This window comes from Ranitomeya variabilis, chromosome 5, assembly GCF_051348905.1.
Source record: "Ranitomeya variabilis isolate aRanVar5 chromosome 5, aRanVar5.hap1, whole genome shotgun sequence".
NCBI lineage: Eukaryota > Metazoa > Chordata > Amphibia > Anura > Dendrobatidae > Ranitomeya > Ranitomeya variabilis.
The window spans coordinates 193,388,875-193,408,812 of NC_135236.1; the positions used below are offsets into that span (position 1 = coordinate 193,388,875).

Below are 19,938 nucleotides of genomic sequence, written 5' to 3' on the forward strand. Positions count from 1 at the left end.
GGATAGGAGATCTCCAGAGCTGTGCTTGTGTTAAAGAGAACTGAACCTTGTTTTTGTTCCCCTGAATGGGTGGATACTCACATCCACACAGACAGTCCTGTACGCAGTGGCGGATTACAATGAGGTCAATCTGGGCGGTAGCCCTGGGCCCAGTGGTGTGAGGGGCCCTGGGCTACCGCTGAGATTGACCTCGGCCACCATCAGGGCATTACTGTCCTGACTGGCGTATGGGGCACAGTGGGCAGAGGGGGCCCGGTCTCATCTGCTCACCAGGCCCCTGCGCTGCGGCAGTTTAAGGCTATGTGCACACGTAGGAAAAGAAGTGCAGAATTGTCTGCATAAAATCCGCATCTCCTGGCAGAATCCGCAGCCGCGGTTTTTATGCGGAAATGATGTAGATTTTCAGCAGTTTTTACCACTGTGGATTTTTAACATGGAGGGGGGCAGAAATGCTCCAGATCCGCACAAAAGAAGTGACATGCACTTCTTTGAAATCCGCAGCAATTCCGCACTGATTTTTCCGCACAGCTTTTTTTTTTTTTTTTTTTTTTATACCCCATTGAATAAAATTATACTGTACATCACAGTGCGTATCTGCAGCGTTTCTGCATAGAAAAATCCGCTGCGAATACGCAGCAAATCCGCATCGTGTGCACATACCCCCAACACTATTGAGATGAGGGCCCGTGCGCACACGTCAATAGTTAACAGCCGCCAATCGTGATAGTCAGGCGCCGGCGAGTGCGCTCTTCAGCTGCGTGGAGGGAGCTTCGCCGCAGGAGCGCGGCAAGGTGAGAAGAACTTTTTATTTTAATTTTATTTTTTTTAATTGAGAGCAGTGATCCGGGGGGCCCGGGGCAGAAACACGGGACACAGATGGGGGCAGAAACGTTGGACACAGATGGGGGCAGAAAGGGATCATGGGGCAGGAAGGGATCATGGGGCAGGAAGGGATCATGGGGCAGGAAGGGATCATGGGGCAGGAAGGGATCATGGGGCAGGAAGGGATCATGGGGCAGGATGGGATCATGGGGCAGGATGGGATCATGGGGCAGGATGGGATCATGGGGCAGGATGAATACGATGGAGACAGATGGGGAAGGATGGGGAGATCATATGGGGCAGAATGGATACTCATTAGGGCAGGATGGAAGAACATATGGCTGAAGCCAGGATTGAGACACACAGGGGCCAGGGATGGGAAATATTATTACCATAGGGACTAATTTAGGGATATTACTGCAGTGATGTATTTTTTATTTTTTGAATATACGGTTTTAAAATGAGGGGGCAGGCCTGTTACTGTGTAGAGTGACACTATGTTGCCTCTTTTTCTTCATGTGGTGTAATGTAGAAGTTGGGAAAAATTAAGTAATGTGTTCTGCAAGCAGAGCTCGAGATAACTTATTTCCTGCAGAGATGAGCCCTGGCTGGAAGAAGTGATGGCGGTCTGCTGGATGAAAGATGAAGGACTTCACCTAGAGACGTCACTGGTGAGTCAGTGTGTTACCTATACATTACACTGTGTGGAGAATTATTAGGCAAGTATTTTAGAGGATTATTTTTATTATTGATCAACAACTACATTCTCAATCAACCTAAAAGACTCAAATATCAAAGCTTAATATTTTTGGAAGTTGGAGTGGGTTTTTCTAAGATTTGACTATCTTAGGAGGATATCTGTTTTTTTTCAGGCAACTATTACTGTGCAGAATTATTAGGCAACTTAATAAAAAAACAAATATATTCCCATCTCACTTGTTTATTTTCACCAGGTAAACCAATATCACTGCACAAAATTTAGAAATAATCATTTCTGACATGCAAAAACAAAAACCCCCAAAATTAGTGACCAATACAGCCACCTTTCTTTATGATGACACTCAACAGCCTTCCATCCATAGATTCTGTCAGTTGCTTGATCTGTTTACGATCTACATTGCGTGGAGCAGCCCACCACAGCCTCCCAGACACTGTTCCGAGAGGTGGACTGTTTTCCCTCCCTGTAGATCTCACATTTTATGAGGGACCACAGGTTCTCTATGGGGTTTAGATCAGGTGAACAAGGGGGCCATGTCATTACTTTTTCTTCTTTGAGACCTTTACTGGCCAGCCACGCTGTGGAGTAGTTGGAGGCATGTGATGGAGCATTGTCTTGCATGAAAATCATGTTTTTCTTAAACGATACCAACTTCTTCCTGTACCACTGCTTGAAGATGTTGTCTTCCAGAAACTGGTAGTAGGTCTGGGAGTTGAGCTTCACTCCATCCTCAACCCGAAAAGGTCCCAAAAGATCATCTTTGATGATACCAGCCCATACCAGTACCCTACTTCCACCTTGCTGGCGTCGGAGTGGAGCTCTCTGCCCTTTACTGATTCAGCCTCTGGCCCATCCATCTGGCCCATCAAGTGTCACTCATTTCATCAGTCCATAAAACCTTTGAAAAGTCAGTCTTAAGATATTTCTTGGCCCAGTCTTGACCTTTTATCTTATGTTTCTTGTTCAAAGGTGGACACCTTGTGCTTTTTGTTACTCCAGTAACGTTGCAGCTCTGAGATATGACAAAACAGGTGGCAAATGGCATCTTGGCAGCTTCACGCTTGATTTTCCTCATTTCATGGACAGTTATTTTGCGCCTTTTTGCCGTACATGCTTCTTGCGACCCTTTTGGCTATTTGCCATGAAACGTTTGATTGTTCGGTGATCACGCTTCAAAATTTTGGCAATTTCAAGACTGCTGCATCCCTCTGCAAGACATTTCACAATTTTTAGCTTTTCCGAGCCCGTCAAATCTGTCTTCTGACCCATTTTGCCAAAGGAAAGGAAGTTGCCTAATAATTAAGCACACCATATATAGGGTTTTGATGTCATTAGACAACACCCCTCATTATAGAGATGCACAACACCTGATTTACTTAATTGGTAGTTGGCTCTCAAGCCTGAACAGCTTGGAGTAGGACTTCATTTCAATTCAACTTGCCTAATAATGCTGCACACAGTATATACAGAGCTCCTGTGTATAATGTCACCAGTGATCACTGTATAACCTCTACACAGACACTGCATACTAAGTACAGATCTCCTGTGTATAATGGCACTTATGGTGATAGTATTGTGTTTTTTGTTTTTTTTTATTACTGATCAGTATTTCAGTATTAGGTCATTATGTGGTGGTAATATGTGGTCTGGACATGGTGTTGTGGTATTTGTTCCTTGTATGTGCTATTTGGTCACTATGTGGTGGTAATATGTGGTCTGGTCATGGTGCGGTGGTATTTGTTCTTTGTATGTGATATTATTCAGTCACTGGTGGTAATATGTGGTCTGGTCATGGTGTTGTATTTGTTCCTTGTATGTGATAGTATTGGTCATTTTAAAAATGGAAGAATAAAAAAAAAAATACCTTAATTGTATTGCATATTTTAACAAATATTTAATAGGGAACAATAGAGTAGGGCCCGGCCAAAAGTGTCTACCATGTTATGGTGGCGGCTTGAAAAAATCTTTAGGCCAAAACAAAAGCTGCCGGTTACATGTGTGATCTGGTGATGGGAACTGTTAATGTGTGATTGGTGGGAAGTGGAGTTTCACTCAGCAACTATTTTTCTGGAATAATCTGGTTCAGGTACTGTATATGATGACCCCGTTGCATGACCCTGTCACATGACTGGGGGGGCCCACAGAGTCTGAACAGCCCGGGGCCCATGGCTAACCCTTAATCCACCCCTGCCAGAACATAATTTTGTTTTTCCCATTATGCCAGAAGGGCAGTGTTTGTTTACCTAATTTTGGACTGGTTTATGCAGTACGTTTGTAATAAACCAGTGGAAAACAAACGGAAATTGTTCCTGTGACTACCTCTTTAAGTCTATGTGCACACGATGCGGATTTGCTGCGGATCTGCAGCAGATTTTTCAGCGCAGAAACGCTGCAGATCCGCACTGTGATGTACAGTACAATGTAAATCAATTGAAAAAAAAAAAAGCTGTGCACATGGTGCGGAAAAATCAGTGCGGAATTGCTGCGGATTTCAAAGAAGTGCATGTCACTTCTTTTGTGCGGATCTGCAACATTTCTGTACCCCTCCATAATAGAAATCTGCAGTGGCAAATTCCGCAGAACATCCGCAACAATTCCGCACAAAAACCGCGGCAAATCCGCAGCTGCGGATTCTGCCAGGAGATGCGGATTTTGTGCAGAAAATTCTGCCCCACTTTTCCTACGTGTGCACATAGCCTAAGCAGCCGAGTGAGTCGATCTACCACACTCTTTAATTACATGGTCTCATGAAGTCATGAAGTTATTTGCTATGTGATAAAGTGCGTATCATGATCATACACCTACCTACAAAAACAGTCATCTTTTCCAGCAGTGACAGGAGGTCTCTTGCTCCCCCCCCCCCCATTTAAAGGGGTTGTCGGGCCTTAGGCTACAGGTCTGCAGTAACTACATACTTGTGAATCCTCACAGCATGCACGCTATGATCATTTGGCGACTAGATGTGCTCGGTCTCGCTCAATACAAGTGTCTTTAGTGAAGCCAGGCATGTCTTTTTGGAATGTGGCCTAAAGTATGTAAATTGCAAGCTTGCGATCACATGACCACCCGATCCCAGTCCCAGAGAATCCATACAGCATGTAATGCGTGCGCTGTGAGGATTCACGAGTCTGCAGTTACAGAGTGACTGCAGACTTGTAGCCTAAGGCCGGACAACCCATTCAACTGCATTTTTCTGTGTTTTCCAGCTTCCACTTATGATGATTATATTCTACTGTATTCGCAACTGTGTATGGCGTATGTTCAGTTTGATAACCATTGTAAACCCAAAACAGAAAAACAAAATGAACAGCAATCACACTGCTTTGTAGCTGTAGTGCATGAATTCAGCTTAGCTTAGGAAAATGAGGAGTGACATCTTGATATCAAATTTTAATGGAATTCGGTCCCCTGAATATACAACAAAGCCAGAATGACTTAGTGACAGTCATCACATCTACAAATATAAAACAGGAAATGCATTGCATTTTGCCATCTCATTTGCAACATCAGCTCTCTACAAAAAGGCATAGAAACCGAACGTTCACACCAGGATATAATCATTGCTCAAATGTCACTTTGACTGTATGGAAGTCAGTCTGTCTAACTGGAGCAACTGAGGCCTAGTGAATCAATTAGCTGTTTAAAGGGAACCTGTCATGTTACATATTTTTTCAGAAACATCAGATGCGTTAATGTTGTTTTTAGTCACCAGACCATCTGTTTAGCAGAGGACACCAACATAGTAGTAATGACTCACAAATTCATCACGTTCTTCTCTGGTAAACAGATGTTCTGACAGAGCTCCGTGACCAAAAAACATTAACATTTCTGAATTTTCCTTAAAAAAAAAAAAACAAACAAAAAACAAAAAAAACAAACCACATCTTGCAAAAACAACAAGGTTACTTATCGGTTGCCAGTTTTTCCAGAACCCATGACAGCACCCCGGAGAGATTTATGGAGAAACTAAACACCTAAGGCCGGCGTCACACTGGCGAGTTTTACGGACGTAAGAGCGCAGAAACTACGTCCGTAAAACTCGCATAACATACGGCACAATTATTCTCAATGGGGCTGCTCCTATTAGCCGTATATTACGGTTCAGTATTATACGGCTTTCTACGGCCGTACAAAATCGCAGCATGCTGCGTTTGTCAGCGTACTGCGCAAAAAAATCGCCAATGAAAGTCTATGGGGGCGAGAAAAATACGGATTCCACACGGACCAGCAGTGTGACTTGCGAGAAATACGCAGCGGTGTTAGTGAAAAGTCGGTAATTCAATTGCCGGCTTTTCATTTCTCCTGCACAAACCCGACAGGATATGAGACATGGTTTACATACAGTAAACCATCTCATATCCCCCTTTTTTTGCATATTCCACACTACTAATGTTAGTAGTGTGTATGTGCAAAATTTCAGCGCTGTAGCTGCTAAAATAAAGGGTTAAATGGCGGAAAAAATTGGCGTGGGCTCCCGCGCAATTTTCTCCGCCAGAGCGGTAAAGCCAGTGACTGAGGGCAGATATTAATAGCCAGGAGAGGGTCCATGGTTATTGGCCCCCCCGTGGCTAAAAACATCTGCCCCCAGCCACCCCAGAAAAGGCACATCTGGAAGATGCGCCTATTCTGGCACTTGGCCACTCTCTTCCCACTCCCTGTAGCGGTGGGATATGGGGTAATGAAGGGTTAATGCCACCTTGCTATTGGAAGGTGACATTAAGCCAGATTAATGATGGAGAGGCGTCAATTATGTCACCTATCCATTATTAATCCAATTGTAGGAAAGGGTTAAAAAACACACACACACATGATTGAAAAGTATTTTAATGAAATAAACACAGCGGTTGTTGTAATAATTTATTGTTCTCTCAAATCCATTTGCAGTCCCTCGCTTGGCAACATAATAAACGCACAAGATACATACCTTCTGATGTACTGTCAGGTCCAACGATGTAATCCATCTGAAGGGGTTAACTAATATTACAGGCAGGAGCCCTGCTATAATGCAGCTGTGCTCCGTGCTTGTAATTCCCCTGCGAATGAATGAAATGTAGGTCATTGACCTACATTTCCTTCAGTCGCGGTGATGCGCCCCCTGGTGGATGTCCTCATATGACCTGGAGCGTGGGAAAAAGTTCCCAGGCTGCAGTTCATGAGAACATCCACCAGAGGGCGCCTCACCGCGACTGAAGGAAATGTAGGTCAATGACCTACATTTCATTCATTCGCAGGGGAATTACAAGCACGGAGCACAGCTGCATTATAGCAGGGCTCCTGCCTGTAATATTAGTTAACCCCTTCAGATGGATTACATCGTTGGACCTGACAGTACATCAGAAGGTATGTATCTTGTGCGTTTATTATGTTGCCAAGCGAGGGACTGCAAATGGATTTGAGAGAACAATAAATTATTACAACAACCGCTGTGTTTATTTCATTAAAATACTTTTCAATCATGTGTGTGTGTGTGTGTGTGTTTTTTAACCCTTTCCTACAATTGGATTAATAATGGATAGGTGTCATAATTGACGCCTCTCCATCATTAATCTGGCTTAATGTCACCTTCCAATAGCAAGGTGGCATTAACCCTTCATTACCCCATATCCCACCGCTACAGGGAGTGGGAAGAGAGTGGCCAAGTGCCAGAATAGGCGCATCTTCCAGATGTGCCTTTTCTGGGGTGGCTGGGGGCAGATGTTTTTAGCCACGGGGGGGCCAATAACCATGGACCCTCTCCTGGCTATTAATATCTGCCCTCAGTCACTGGCTTTACCACTCTGGCGGAGAAAATTGCGCGGGAGCCCACGCCAATTTTTTCCGCCATTTAACCCTTTATTTTAGCAGCTACAGCGCTGAAATTTTGCACATACACACTACTAACATTAGTAGTGTGGAATATGCAAAAAAAAGGGGATATGAGATGGTTTACTGTATGTAAACCATGTCTCATATCCTGTCGGGTTTAGGCAGGAGAAATTAAAAGCCGGCAATTTAATTACCGGCTGTTCACAGATATCGCGCTGATTGAAATCTAAATACAGAATATATATATATGTGTCACAATGACATATATATATATATATATACTGTATATATGTTTTCCCGAACATTTGAGCACATAAATCCATTAGATGTCGGTTTTGCAAGCCTGCGCGAAAATCTCGCAGTACGGATGCCATACGGATTACATACGGAGGATGCCATGCGCAAAATACACTGAAACACCCTGACTACGGATCACTATTTTGGGAACATTTCTCCGTATTACGGCCGTAGTACGGACGTATAATACGTGGCGTATTGTCTTACGCCAAGTGTGACGCCGGCCTTAGGGTGGAACCACTGCTTGCAGCACCCTTCTACCAAAAGGTTAAGTCAGCAGAGGATAGATCCAGTGTGTAGAGCTTAAAGATAGTAGAGGACGAAGACCAGGTAGCAGCCTTACAAATCTGATCAATTGATACCTCCACTTTCTCTGCCCAGGAGGTCGCCACGGCTCTGGTGGTTTGGAGCGCTGATGTAATCAGGACTAAGAGCATCGCTAACAGAGTGGGATACACTAATCGCTTCCTTGATCCACCTTGCAATGGTACTTTTTGATAACCCATACCCCTTTCTGCTACTTTGAAAGGCTACAAATAAGGACTGGGTTTTCTTCTACTGACTAGTTATAGACATGCACTCTAAGGCTGGTTTCACATGTGTGTTCGGGGGCTTTGCGGAGGGCTGCGTACTTCCCCTGTTAAGCTCCGCCTAGTTCCGCATACTTCTGCATGCGTCCCGCTTACCCATCTTTAACACTGGGTACGCAGGACATGGATGTGTTGTTTTGACGTGCCCACTGACCGCACAGGAACGCAACAAGTTGCGTTCCCGTGCAGTCGGCAGGCACATTAAAACGCCGCATCCGCACGCATCCAATGCATGTCCCTGTGTACCCAATGTTAAAGATTGGTACGCAGGAAAAAGAAAAAGTTCACAACCCTACGCAGGGCTGCCGAACACAAATGTGAACTTAGAAGAACACTGTTAGGCCAACATCCAGACTGAAATTTGTCCTCCCCTGAATTCCTAAGGTATTACAAAAAAGGGCAGGATAAATTTCTTGACTCCTGTTAAATTTTAAGGCTACTTTGGGAAGGTAGGCCAGATCAGGTCTTAAAAATAACCTTATCCTCATATACTTGCTGTGGGGAGCTGGCCACTTACAAAAGACTATAGGACAAATGGACGTAGAGCTGAGTACACAGCTCTAAGGGATGCAGACTTTCTAGCACGGAGCACCGGTTATATAGATATTACTGTGTTTTATTAGAGATTTACTCGCTGTGTTTTATTAGATATTTGCTTGCTTGTCGGTTCATCCTCAAGAATTAATATTTCCATTCGGTGACAGCAGAGTAAGATGTGCTGGATGGATCTTAGGTATACCTAAAGGTACCTTCACACTAAGCGACTTTGCAGCGAGAACAACGACGATCCGTGACGTTGCAGCGTCCTGGATAGCGATCTCGTGTTTGACACGCAGCAGCGATCTGGATCCCGCTGTGACATCGCTGGTCGGAGCTAGAAGTCCAGAACTTTATTTTGTCGCTTGATCACAAGCTGTCATCACTGGATCGGCATGTGTGACACCGATACAGCGATGTGTTCACTTGTAACCAGGGTAAACATCGGGTTACTAAGTGCAGGGCCGCGCTTAGTAACCCGATATTTACCCTGGTTACCATTGTAAAAGTTAAAAAAAAACCAAAAAAAAAAAACCAGTACATACTCACCTTCTAATGTCTGTCACGTCCCCCGGCATCCACAGGGTTACGCGCTGCTGCTCAGAGCTTCCTGCACTGACTGTCAGTGCCGGCCGTAAAGCAGAGCACAGCGGTGACGTCACCGCTGTGCTCTGCTACTGCCGGCGCTCACAGTCAGTGCAGGAAGCTCTGAGCAGCAGCGCGTAACCCTGTGGACGCCAGGGGACGTGACAGACATTAGAAGGTGAGTATGTACTGGGGTTTTTTTTTTTACTTTTACAATGGTAACCAGGGTAAATATCGGGTTACTAAGCGCGGCCCTGCACTTAGTAACCCGATGTTTACCCTGGTTACCCGGGTGCTGCAGGGGGACTTCGGCATCGTTGAAGACAGTTTCAACGATGCCGAAGTCGTTCCCCTGATCGTTGGTCACTGGAGAGAGCTGTCTGTGTGACAGCTCCCCAGCGACCTAAACAGCGACGCTGCAGCGATCGGCTCGTTGTCTATATCCCTGCAGCGTCTCTGAGTGTGACGGTACCTTTACCATAGTCTTTCACAGTTGCTAAACACTGATAAAACACAAAGGGTTAAAAGCGTAATGAAGCACCAGCTAAGTACATGTGTAATCTAATCACTGGAGCTCCTAAATCCACATAAAGACAAAGACATGAGTAGAAGACTACAGGGAGGGATTTTAAAGTAGTTGCACCACACCAGCACTTAAAAAAAAAAAAAAAATACACACACCACACTGGAGTGGTGGCTAAGGGTACCGTCACACAGTGGCATTTTTATCGCTACGACGGCACGATTCGTGACGTTGTAGCGATATCGTTACGATCTCGCAGTGTCTGACACGCTACTGCGATCAGGCACCCAGCTGAGAATCGTACGTCGTAGCACATCGTTTAAAACTTTCTTTCGTCGCTGGATCTCCCGCTGTCATCGCTGGATCGTTGTGTGTGACAGCGATCCAGCGATGCGTTCGCTGGTAACCAGGGTAAACATCGGGTAACTAAGCGCAGGGCCGCGCTTAGTAACCCGATGTTTACCGTGGTTACCAGCGTAAAAGTAAAAAAAAAAAAAAACCCGTACATACTCACCATCTGATGCCCGTCAGGTCCCTTGCCGTCTGCTTTCCGCTCTTACTGTCTGCCGGCCGGAAAGTGAGAGCAGATCACAGCGGTGACGTCGCCGCTGCGCTCTGCTCTCACTGTACGGCCGGATCTCAGTCAGAGCAGGAAGCAGACGGCGAGGGACCTGACGGACATCAGATGGTGAGTATGTACGGTTTGGTTTTTTTTACTTTTACGCTGGTAACCACGGTAAACATCAGGTTACTAAGCGCGGCCCTGCGCTTAGTTACCCGATGTTTACCCTGGTTACCCGGGGACTTCGGCATCGCTCCAGCGCCGTGATTGCAACGTGTGACCGCAGTCTACGACGCTGGAGCGATAATTATACGACGCTGCGACGTCACGAATCGTGCCGTCGTAGCGATGTAAATGGTACTGTGTGAGGGTACCCTAAGGGTATGTTTCCACAGGGCGTAATCCCAGTGCTTTGGATGCAGCTGATACCCCTCTCCGCCCAAAGCGCCACCCCCTTTTGTGCGCGTGGTGATTCCGCCTGTGTTCATTGAGCAGAATCACCACATCGTATTCATAGACTGAGCGTCTCCGCAAGATAAATAGGCATGCTGCCGTCGGATACACGGCCCCGCACGTATAGTGGAAATGGGATTTCATAAAATCCCCTCCACTATGCTGTAACATCTGTACGCAGCATCCAATCCGCAGCAAGTCCTGATGTAATACGCCCCGTGGAAACATAGCCTTAAAAGTTTATTTTGTTGCTTTTTTATTTTAAGGTTGATTCACTTGGACAATTCCATTTGTTTAAATAATGAACCCAATTGGCCAGTCACTGCAGCGCTGGTTCCTCCAGGAGACCCTGGCCATTAGTTGGGGGTCTCGCACACCTGGGACGATCTAGGAGCCATACGTGCCAACAGTTCATACAGGGATCTCCCGTATACACTCCTATATGATGGGCACTTGAATAATCCACCGTCACTAATTTTATGTGTATAGAAATTAGGACACTAACACAAAGCAGAGGCCACAAAATACAATGAGCTCTGACGCCACACTAGCCGGGCTCGGGGTGCATGATGACCTCCGGCCCGCCGGCGCCCTCCTGTGACTGGGCAGCAGCACTCCATCACTGCGCTCCACATCTACAAATTTAGGACAATGTTTGCTCAAACAGAAGCTGCAGCCCTGAAAGCAGCCAGGCTGATGCCCCAATGTGATCAGAGCCTTACCTGGAAAGCCAGGGTCACGCATCACATGCCCCTCTCAGACACATAGCACTGGAAGCACTACAACAACCAGCTGTCATAAAATGACACTTCATACCAGACAGTTAGGAGTTAAAGAGTATGCTGCACACCACTATGAAAACTTCATGAAGATGCTGAAATGAGGGAACAATCCCGACCTCACTATCTGCCTCCAGCAAGTGCCCAGACCACCACATTCTCCCCCCGCCGCCCTGTCACCGAGAGACCCGGCCACCTCCGGTACTCACACAGCACTGGCAGCTCCCCAGCCCTCACTGCAGCACTGCCGGAGTGTCTGCGCAATCTCCATAGCCACGCCCCCGGGGCGGGGCCGGCACTGCTGATTACTGGCAGGTGCGATTCCAGGTCCGGTGATAAACGAGTCTGTACAAGGCGCAGATGCTGCGTGTTATTACCGCGGTGATCGACGTTTATGTGCAAACTCTGACCAGTGCACGCAGCTATATACACACAGACACAGGTATTAACATGCGGGTGAGTGCTGCTGGTTCAGGAACTTCTATTAATTTCTATGTGCGTTGCAGAAAAAAAGGTAATTGGCTTCAGCCGTTTAAGGCTACTTTCACACTAGCGTCGGGAACAATCCGTCGCTGTGCGTCGGGCCGACGTTCCCGACGCTAGCGTGGTCTCCGCCGCACAACGGGGGCAGCGGATGCATTTTTCCTACGCATCCGCTGCCCCATTGTGAGGTGCGGGGAAGTGTGGGGAGGTGGGGGCGGAGTTACATGTAACGTTTTTTTCTCCCGACGGTCCGCTACCACACGCCCAAGCGTCGCAAAACGGACGCAACGTTTGGCAATGCGTCGCAAATGCGTCGCTAAGGCCTCTTTCACACTTCAGTTGTTTGGCGTCAGTCTAAATCCGCCATTTTCCTCAAAAAACGGATCCGTTTTTTTTCCCATAGACTTGCATTAGCGACGGATTGTGACGGATGGTCGTCCGCTCCATCCGTCATGCGACGGATCCGTCAAAATTTAGCGGACGTCATCTAGACATTGACTGTCATTGCAACGTTTTTTGTCTCCGTTGAAATGACGGATCGCGACGGATCCGTCGCGTCCGTCATTCCATAGAATGGCCACCTATGGGCGACGGATCCGTCGCGACCGTTATTTCGACGGATCCGTCGCCCCAATCCGTTTTTTCAATTTTTTTCAATTGCGCATGCTCCAAAAAGTATATACAACCCCCGAGTAACGGATCCGTCAAAAAAACGGATCCGTTACATCCGTTTTTTCAACAATTGTGACAGATCCGTCGATCCGTCACTTTGTCGGAAGTGACTGACGCCAAACGACTGAAGTGTGAAAGAAGCCTAATGTTAGTCTATGACGAAAAAACGTATCCAGCAAGAACTTTTGCTGGATGCGTATTTTCGGCAAAACGACGCATTTGCGACGTATTGCAGTTAACGCTAGTGTGAAAGTAGCCTAAGTCGCTCCAGCTGGAACTATCTGCCCGAGGGACAAGCTCCACTATCACTCACAGCAATCAATCCCCATTAGGCCACGGTCACACATTCAGTATTTGGTCAGTATTTTACCTCAGTATCTGTAAGCCAAAACCAGGAGTGGAACAATCAGAGGAAAAGTATAATAGAAACATATGCACCACTTCTGCATTTATCACCCACTCCTGGGTTTGGCTTAGGCTACTTTCACACTAGCGTTAACTGCAAACCGTCTCAAAACGTCTTTTTTCAGAAAAAACGCATCCTGCAAAAGTGTTTGCAGGATGCGTTTTTTCCCCATAGACTTGTATTGGCGACGTATTGCGACGGATTGGCATACGTCGTGTACGTCGTACGACAGATGCGTCGAAATTTGGCGACACGTCGTCTGCAAAAAACGTTGATTGTAACGTTTTTTGTCTCCGCCTAAAAAACGTGTCGCGACGCATCCTGCGGCATGCGTCGTTGGCTACAATGGAAGCCTATGATCGATGGATGCGTCGGGACACGTCGTACGACGCAATGCAGCGCTGCAATACGTTTTTTTACACTGAGCATGCTCAGAAGCTGGATTTTGTTGCCAATTGGCCAGACACCCCCAAATCTATATAAACCTGGCCTGGGCTATGATATCCTATGCTATAGGATCCTATCCTATCCTAGGATCCTATCATATCCTATCCTATCCTATCCTATCACTATGATATCCAGGCGATTCGTCTCAAATATTACGTCATACCAAACTCGCAATCCTCACAAGAACACCTTCCATCGCTGCCACAAAACTAAAACCCACAAAGATGGGCTGTAAAAACAGTAACTATATAGTTTTCCATATTTTCCAGTAGCCAATCAAATTTGGGAGCCTCCCATTTTAAAAACGGATCCGTCGTAAAAACGGATGCAACGGATGCTAAAAACGTATGCAACGTATGCAACGCATCCAGTATTTCGACGGAAACGTTTAGCGGATTTGCGACTGATCCATCGAAATGCTGTATGCGTTGCACACGTTTTTCACTTTTTTGACGCATCCGTTTTTTCGGCAAAAAAGACGTTTTGAGACGGTTTGCAGTTAACGCTAGTGTGAAAGTAGCCTTAGGCTGCTTTCACACATCAGGCTTTTTGTTTCAGGCTAAATCCGGCAAATTTGCTAAAAAACGGATCTGGTGTGAAAAACTGATCCGGTGTGAAAAACGGATGCATCGTATCCGTTTTTTAGGCGGATCCAGCATGAAGAGAAGAGAGGAGGGGAGGGGAGAGAGAAGAGGAGAGAGAAGAGGAGAGAGAGAAGAGAAGAGATCATAGCTTCTGGGCATGCCCAATGTGTAAAAACGGATTCGGTAGCCGGAATCATTCATTCACACATCCGTTTGAAGCGTTTATTGACGGAAACGTCCCTTCAGGCTTTTTCGCCGGACAGAAAAAAGGTTGCAGGAGACGTTTTTTGTGTCCGGCAAAAAAGCCTGAAAGGACGGATCCAGCACAAAACGGATGAAACGCATGTCCTTCAGGCACAATCCGGCGCTAATACAACTCTATGGGAAAAAAACGGATCCGGCGTGTAAAAAAAACGGATCCGTTTTTTGCCGGATTGTGCCTGAAACAAAAAACCTGATGTGTGAAAGTAGCCTTACAGATACTGAGGTAAAATACTGACCATGTGAACATGGCTTACAGTCTTTCGGACTGGTCAAATGCTGGGTTTTTCTGATCAAACCTCTGTAAAAAAGTGTGTTTTTGATCTTGGTAAATAATTAAACATGGCCAATGCGAAGGATAACGCACTGAAGGCCTTTGTGTGATGTCCATTTTTCACTGACTTTCCTATGAGAAGCATCAGGGGTTTTTGTACATGAGGTAAATTGATGTCCGGCTGCAGTCCCACCCCGGGGGACATGTCCTAGTGCAGAAGCAGCGCTCATGACACCTGAGGAAAAGGGCAATTTTACACATATAAAAAAATTGTCACAGTGGTGTGAATGAAGCCAAACGCTCCCAGCAAATCGCACTCTGACCCCATTTACAGCGCAAACTGGTGACCTCAGGAGCCCCTGCACTTGCCGCTAGGCAGACACACCGAGACACTACAGTAGTAGTGTTTACAGACACTACAGACCACAGTTTTAGTACAGCAGTCTGAACTCAGCTTTACCCACAGTTTTTGGCTATGTTCACACCACCATATTTTCGGTCTGAGTGTTGACATTACACAAACAGTAATTGGACAATGTTATTCAGTAAGGCTGTTCAGATAAAGGGAACCTGTCAGATATGTGTAGATACACAGGTACTAGCGTTCTGAAACCTTACAGCTGCTGCACTTGGAGTCCCGCTGCCAATTAATTTAATTCCTTCCGGCAGCATTCGGTTTCCAGTCACTGGTGGCATCGGCGTCAGGTTCAGTCACTGGTGGCATCAGTGTGGGTTCAGTCACTGGTGGCATCGGTGTGGGTTCAGTCACTGACAGGCAGCCCTAATGCTGAGCTGCTGTCAGTCAGTGCCGTGGGTCACGTCATATTATTATTATTTATTCCATGGCGCTTTACATGTGAGGAGGGGTATACATAATAAAAACAAGTACAATAATCTTAAACAATACAAGTCACAGCTGGTACAGGAGGGGAGAGGACCCTGCCCACGAGGCCTCACACTCTACAAGGGATGGGTGAGAATACAGTAGGTGAGGGTAGAGCTGGTCGTGCAGCGGTTTGGTCGATCGGTCGTTACTGCAGGCTGTAGCCTTGTCGGAAGAGGTGGGTCTTCACATTCTTTTTGAGGGTTTCGATGGTAGGTGAGAGTCTGATGTGTTGTGGTAGAGAGTTCCAGAGTAGGGGATATGCGCGAGAGAAATCTTGTATACGATTGTGGGAAGAGGAGATAAGAGGGGAGTAGAGAAGGAGATCTTGTGAGGATCGGAGGTTGCGTGCAGGAAAGTACCGGGAGACGAGGTCACAGATGTATGGAGGAGACAGGTTGTGGATGGCTTTGTATGTCATGGTTAGGGTGTTGTACTGGAATCTCTGGGCAATGTGGAGCCAGTGCAGGGATTGACAGGGGAGAGGCCGGGGAATAGCGGGGGGACAGGTGGATTAGTCGGGCAGCAGAGTTTAGATTGGAAGGGTGCGAGAGTATTAGGCTAGGGTCACATTGCGTTTATGGCTGAGCGCTAACGGACAGCATTGCACGGGCAAATTAACGCCGTGCAACGCGTCCGTTAGCGCCCCCATTGCCCGCAATGTTAAAGCGCATTCCTAGCGCGTGTCATTTTCGGCACGCGCTAGCGATGTGGCGGTCTTTTGTAGTGCGCCTCGGAAGCTGCTTGCAGCGTCCGCGGCGCGCCCGAGGCCTGTTCCCCGCTCTCGCAGTTCGGGGATCTGCGCTAGCGGGGACGTTTAACGCGACCCCAAAAAAGACATTGCGTTAGGGCAACCCGTTTAGCGCTAGCGGATTGCGCTAACGCAGTGTGACCCTAGCCTTAGAGGGGAGGCCACAGAGCAGGAGGTTGCAGTAGTCAAGGCGAGAGATGATGAGGGCATGGACTAGGGTTTTTGCAGATTCTTGGTTGAGGAATGTACGGATCTGTGAAATACTTTTGAGTTGAAGTCGGCAAGAAGTGGAAAGGGCTTGGATATGTGGTTTGAAGGAAAGATCAGTGTCAAGGATTACCCCAATGCAGCGAGCTTATGGGACAGGGGGGAGTGGGCAGCCGTTTCTTGTAATGGATAGGTTCGATGGAGGAAAGATGATGAATTCTGTTATGTCCATGTTAAGTTTCAGAAATCTAGCGGAGAAGAAGGATGAAATAGTGGACAGACATTGAGGGATTCTGGTTAGTTGGGAGGTGATATCTGGTCTAGAGATGTAGATCTGTGTGTCATCAGCATATTGTACCAGTTCATATAATGATTGTCAATGGGGTCAAGTCAATGATTGGATTTTGGTCGCAAGTTGTTCCCATACACTTCATAGTGACTTGTGCACAACTTGCAACTCACGCAACATATTTCCAAGGTGCTCTTGCATTTGAAAGCATAGGCAATATCATTTTTATATAAAAGTGGAAAAACATATTTCTCTTGGATATTGGCCAGAAGTACTATATGTAATACGGCCATTTTTCTGGTATTCTCTGTTTCTTACATATACCATTATAAAGGGTGTTATCCTAGCTCTGCACATACCGTGGACTGTTAATGGCATTTAGCAGTGTGAGCTGATGTGACTGTAGCAATACCCAGCCACTTGGACATTGTACATGGCACCCAGAGATCACATGATTAGTCATGTAACTGCTGGTCATAATACAGGAAGAATTACAACCACTTCCTAGATAATATCCTTAGTGCTCATTTAGTTCTGTGTTTGTACTGTAGCCAGTAGCGTAGCTACCGGGGGGAGCAAAGGGTGCGGGTGCTCTGAGGGGGCCCACCCGGAGCTACGCTACTGTAACTGTATCGGCGCGCTGCGCGCGCCAATACAGTTAGTTTCTGTGGCAGAGCAAGGAGAATCGATCTCCCTGCTCTGCTGCTATGGGGCCCCTGAGCAGGCGGGGGGGGGGGGGCCGGTGCCAGCAGTGGGCCCCCTGCCGTCATCGGAAAATCAGCTGTTCCGACATCTAGCCGATACAGCTGATCGCATTGATGGGATAAGGAGCGCTGCGCTCCTTCTCCCATCATCCCCCTGTCAGTGCCGGCGTCTGACGTCGCCGACAGACAGCGGGCGCGATGACGTCTCTGCTCGGTGCCCGCTGTCAGGAGATCAACGGGAGCAGCGCAGGAACCAGGAAGAAGAGAGGTATTTATTTATTTTTTAATGGGTGATGCTGCCTTATTACAGGGTCTGCCTATGGGGGGGGCTGCCTTATTACAGGGTCTGACTATAGGGGTGCTGCTTTATTACAGGGTCTGCCTATAGGGGTGCTGCCTTATTACAGGGTCTGACTAGGGGTGCTGCCTCATTACAGGGTCTGACTATGGGGGTGCTGCCTTATTACAGGGTCTGCCTATAGGAGGGCTGCCTTATTACAGGGTCTGCCTATAGGGGTGCTGCCTTATTACAAGGTCTGCCTATAGGGGTGCTGCTTAATTACAGGGTCTATGAGGGTGCTACTGGAGCGCCCCCCCAGACGCAGGACAGCGGGGTACCAGGTCTGTCGGTTCAGAGGATGTCACGGTGGCCCGACCCGGTCCGTGGTCCTGCTAAGGGGCGCCCATAAAAGGTGTAGGTGGTGGTGTAGATCACAGTAAATAACGAGGACACAGGGATGCAGTCGCTTTACCTCTTTACTGAAGGCTTCAGCATCTGCAATCCAGAGCACTGCTAATAGGGCTGGCTGAGACCGGCCGGTCCGTAGGCACATCCAGAGTTCCCTTTGAAGGTGGAAATCAGTAGCCTACCTACTAGCGCCTGGGTGTTGTAGTACTTCCCTGCTGAGCACCACGGGATAGTCCTCACAACTGCCGTGTATGTTTCTGTTCTTTCTCTCCGTCCCCCAGATGATATGGATAGGACGCACCCGTATGACGGGGTAGGCCTGGAGCTATTTTATAGGGACCCTAGAGACGCCCCTCTCCCACAATTGCCTCCGTTGTCTTCATTAGGTGATTAAGGTGAGGCAGCCAACCTAGAGTTAACTGCCCTGCCGTTGGTTTGAAGTAATGCGTAGAGCCCAATACTTCCTCGGCGTTCCGGCCACCGGCTACGCACCTCAGTAGGATTTGCCGATCTCGGGGCACAACTCCTACTGGTTCTATCGCTTTTGTGCTGTGATCTCGTTTCTCACTTCTCCACAATACACTTCGCTTTGTGTCCTTTCTTAAGATGCCGCCGCAATGAAGTGCAGGCGCGGCTCCGTAACGATCTGTCCTGTTCGCTAGGCCACTGCCAGGATCCCTCACCTGACAGAGGCCCCCCTGGATCTTCCCAAGCAACGCTCTTCTTTCACTAGATGTTACCTGGGCAAAACCCAGTCAGCTTCTCTCTAACTTCCTATCCAACCCCCAGTTTTACCAGAGTGTGAGGAGTGGCCTAATACATAGAACCCTTTGCTCCCTCTGGTGGCCAGAGTGCGAAGTGTAATGTGTGACTGTGATACCTGGTCAGGTGAACTCCTTAAGTGCCATCAGACGTACCATCACTCCCCTTAGCGGCGGAGCGACAGTACTGCAACGACCAGGACTCTGGGGCGCTGCACTACCTTATTACAGGGTCTGCCTATAGGGGTGCTGCCTCTTTACAGGGTCTGCCTATAGGGGTACTGCCTTATTACAGGGTCTGCCTATAGGGGTGCTGCCTTATTACAGGGTCTGACTATGGGGGGGCTGCCTTATTATAGGGTCTGACTATGGGGGCTGCCTGTAGGGGTACTGCCTTATTACAGGGTCTGCCTATAGGGGTACTGCCTTATTACAGGGTTTGCCTATAGGGGTGCTGCCTTATTACAGGGTCTGACTATGGGGGGGCTGCCTTATTATAGGGTCTGACTATGGGGGCTGCCTGTAGGGGTACTGCCTTATTACAGGGTCTGACTATAGGGGTGCTTCCTCATTACAGGTTCTGACTATGGGGGTGCTGCCTTATTACAGGGTCTGCCTATAGGGGTGCTGCCTTATTACAGGGTCTGACTATGGGGGCTGCCTTATTACAGGGTCTGACTATGGAGGCTGCCTTATTACAGGGTCTGAATAAGGGGGCTGCCTTATTACAGGGTCTGACTATGGGGGGTGCCTCATTACAGGGTCTGACTATAGGGGTGCTGCCTCATTAGAGGGTCTGACTATGGGGGCTGCCTTATTACAGGGTCTGACTATGGGGGCTGCCTTATTACAGGGTC

At 47.5% G+C, this 19,938-nt stretch overlaps 1 protein-coding gene across 5 annotated transcripts in view; it reads right to left on the reverse strand.

The window, feature by feature from the left end:
• The window catches only part of LOC143775494 (CDC42 small effector protein 2-B), an 80,656-nt gene extending 68,621 nt beyond the window's left edge, over positions 1-12,035 (reverse strand). Inside the window, exon 1 of one of the 5 annotated variants that reach the window (XM_077263686.1) lies at positions 11,881-12,035. The gene's annotated coding sequence lies outside the window, so the exon portion shown is untranslated. The remainder of the gene's footprint in view (positions 1-11,880) is intronic. The other 4 variants (XM_077263689.1, XM_077263690.1, XM_077263685.1 and 1 more) reach the window with 4 other exon arrangements.
• Between the last annotated feature and the right edge of the window lie 7,903 nt (positions 12,036-19,938).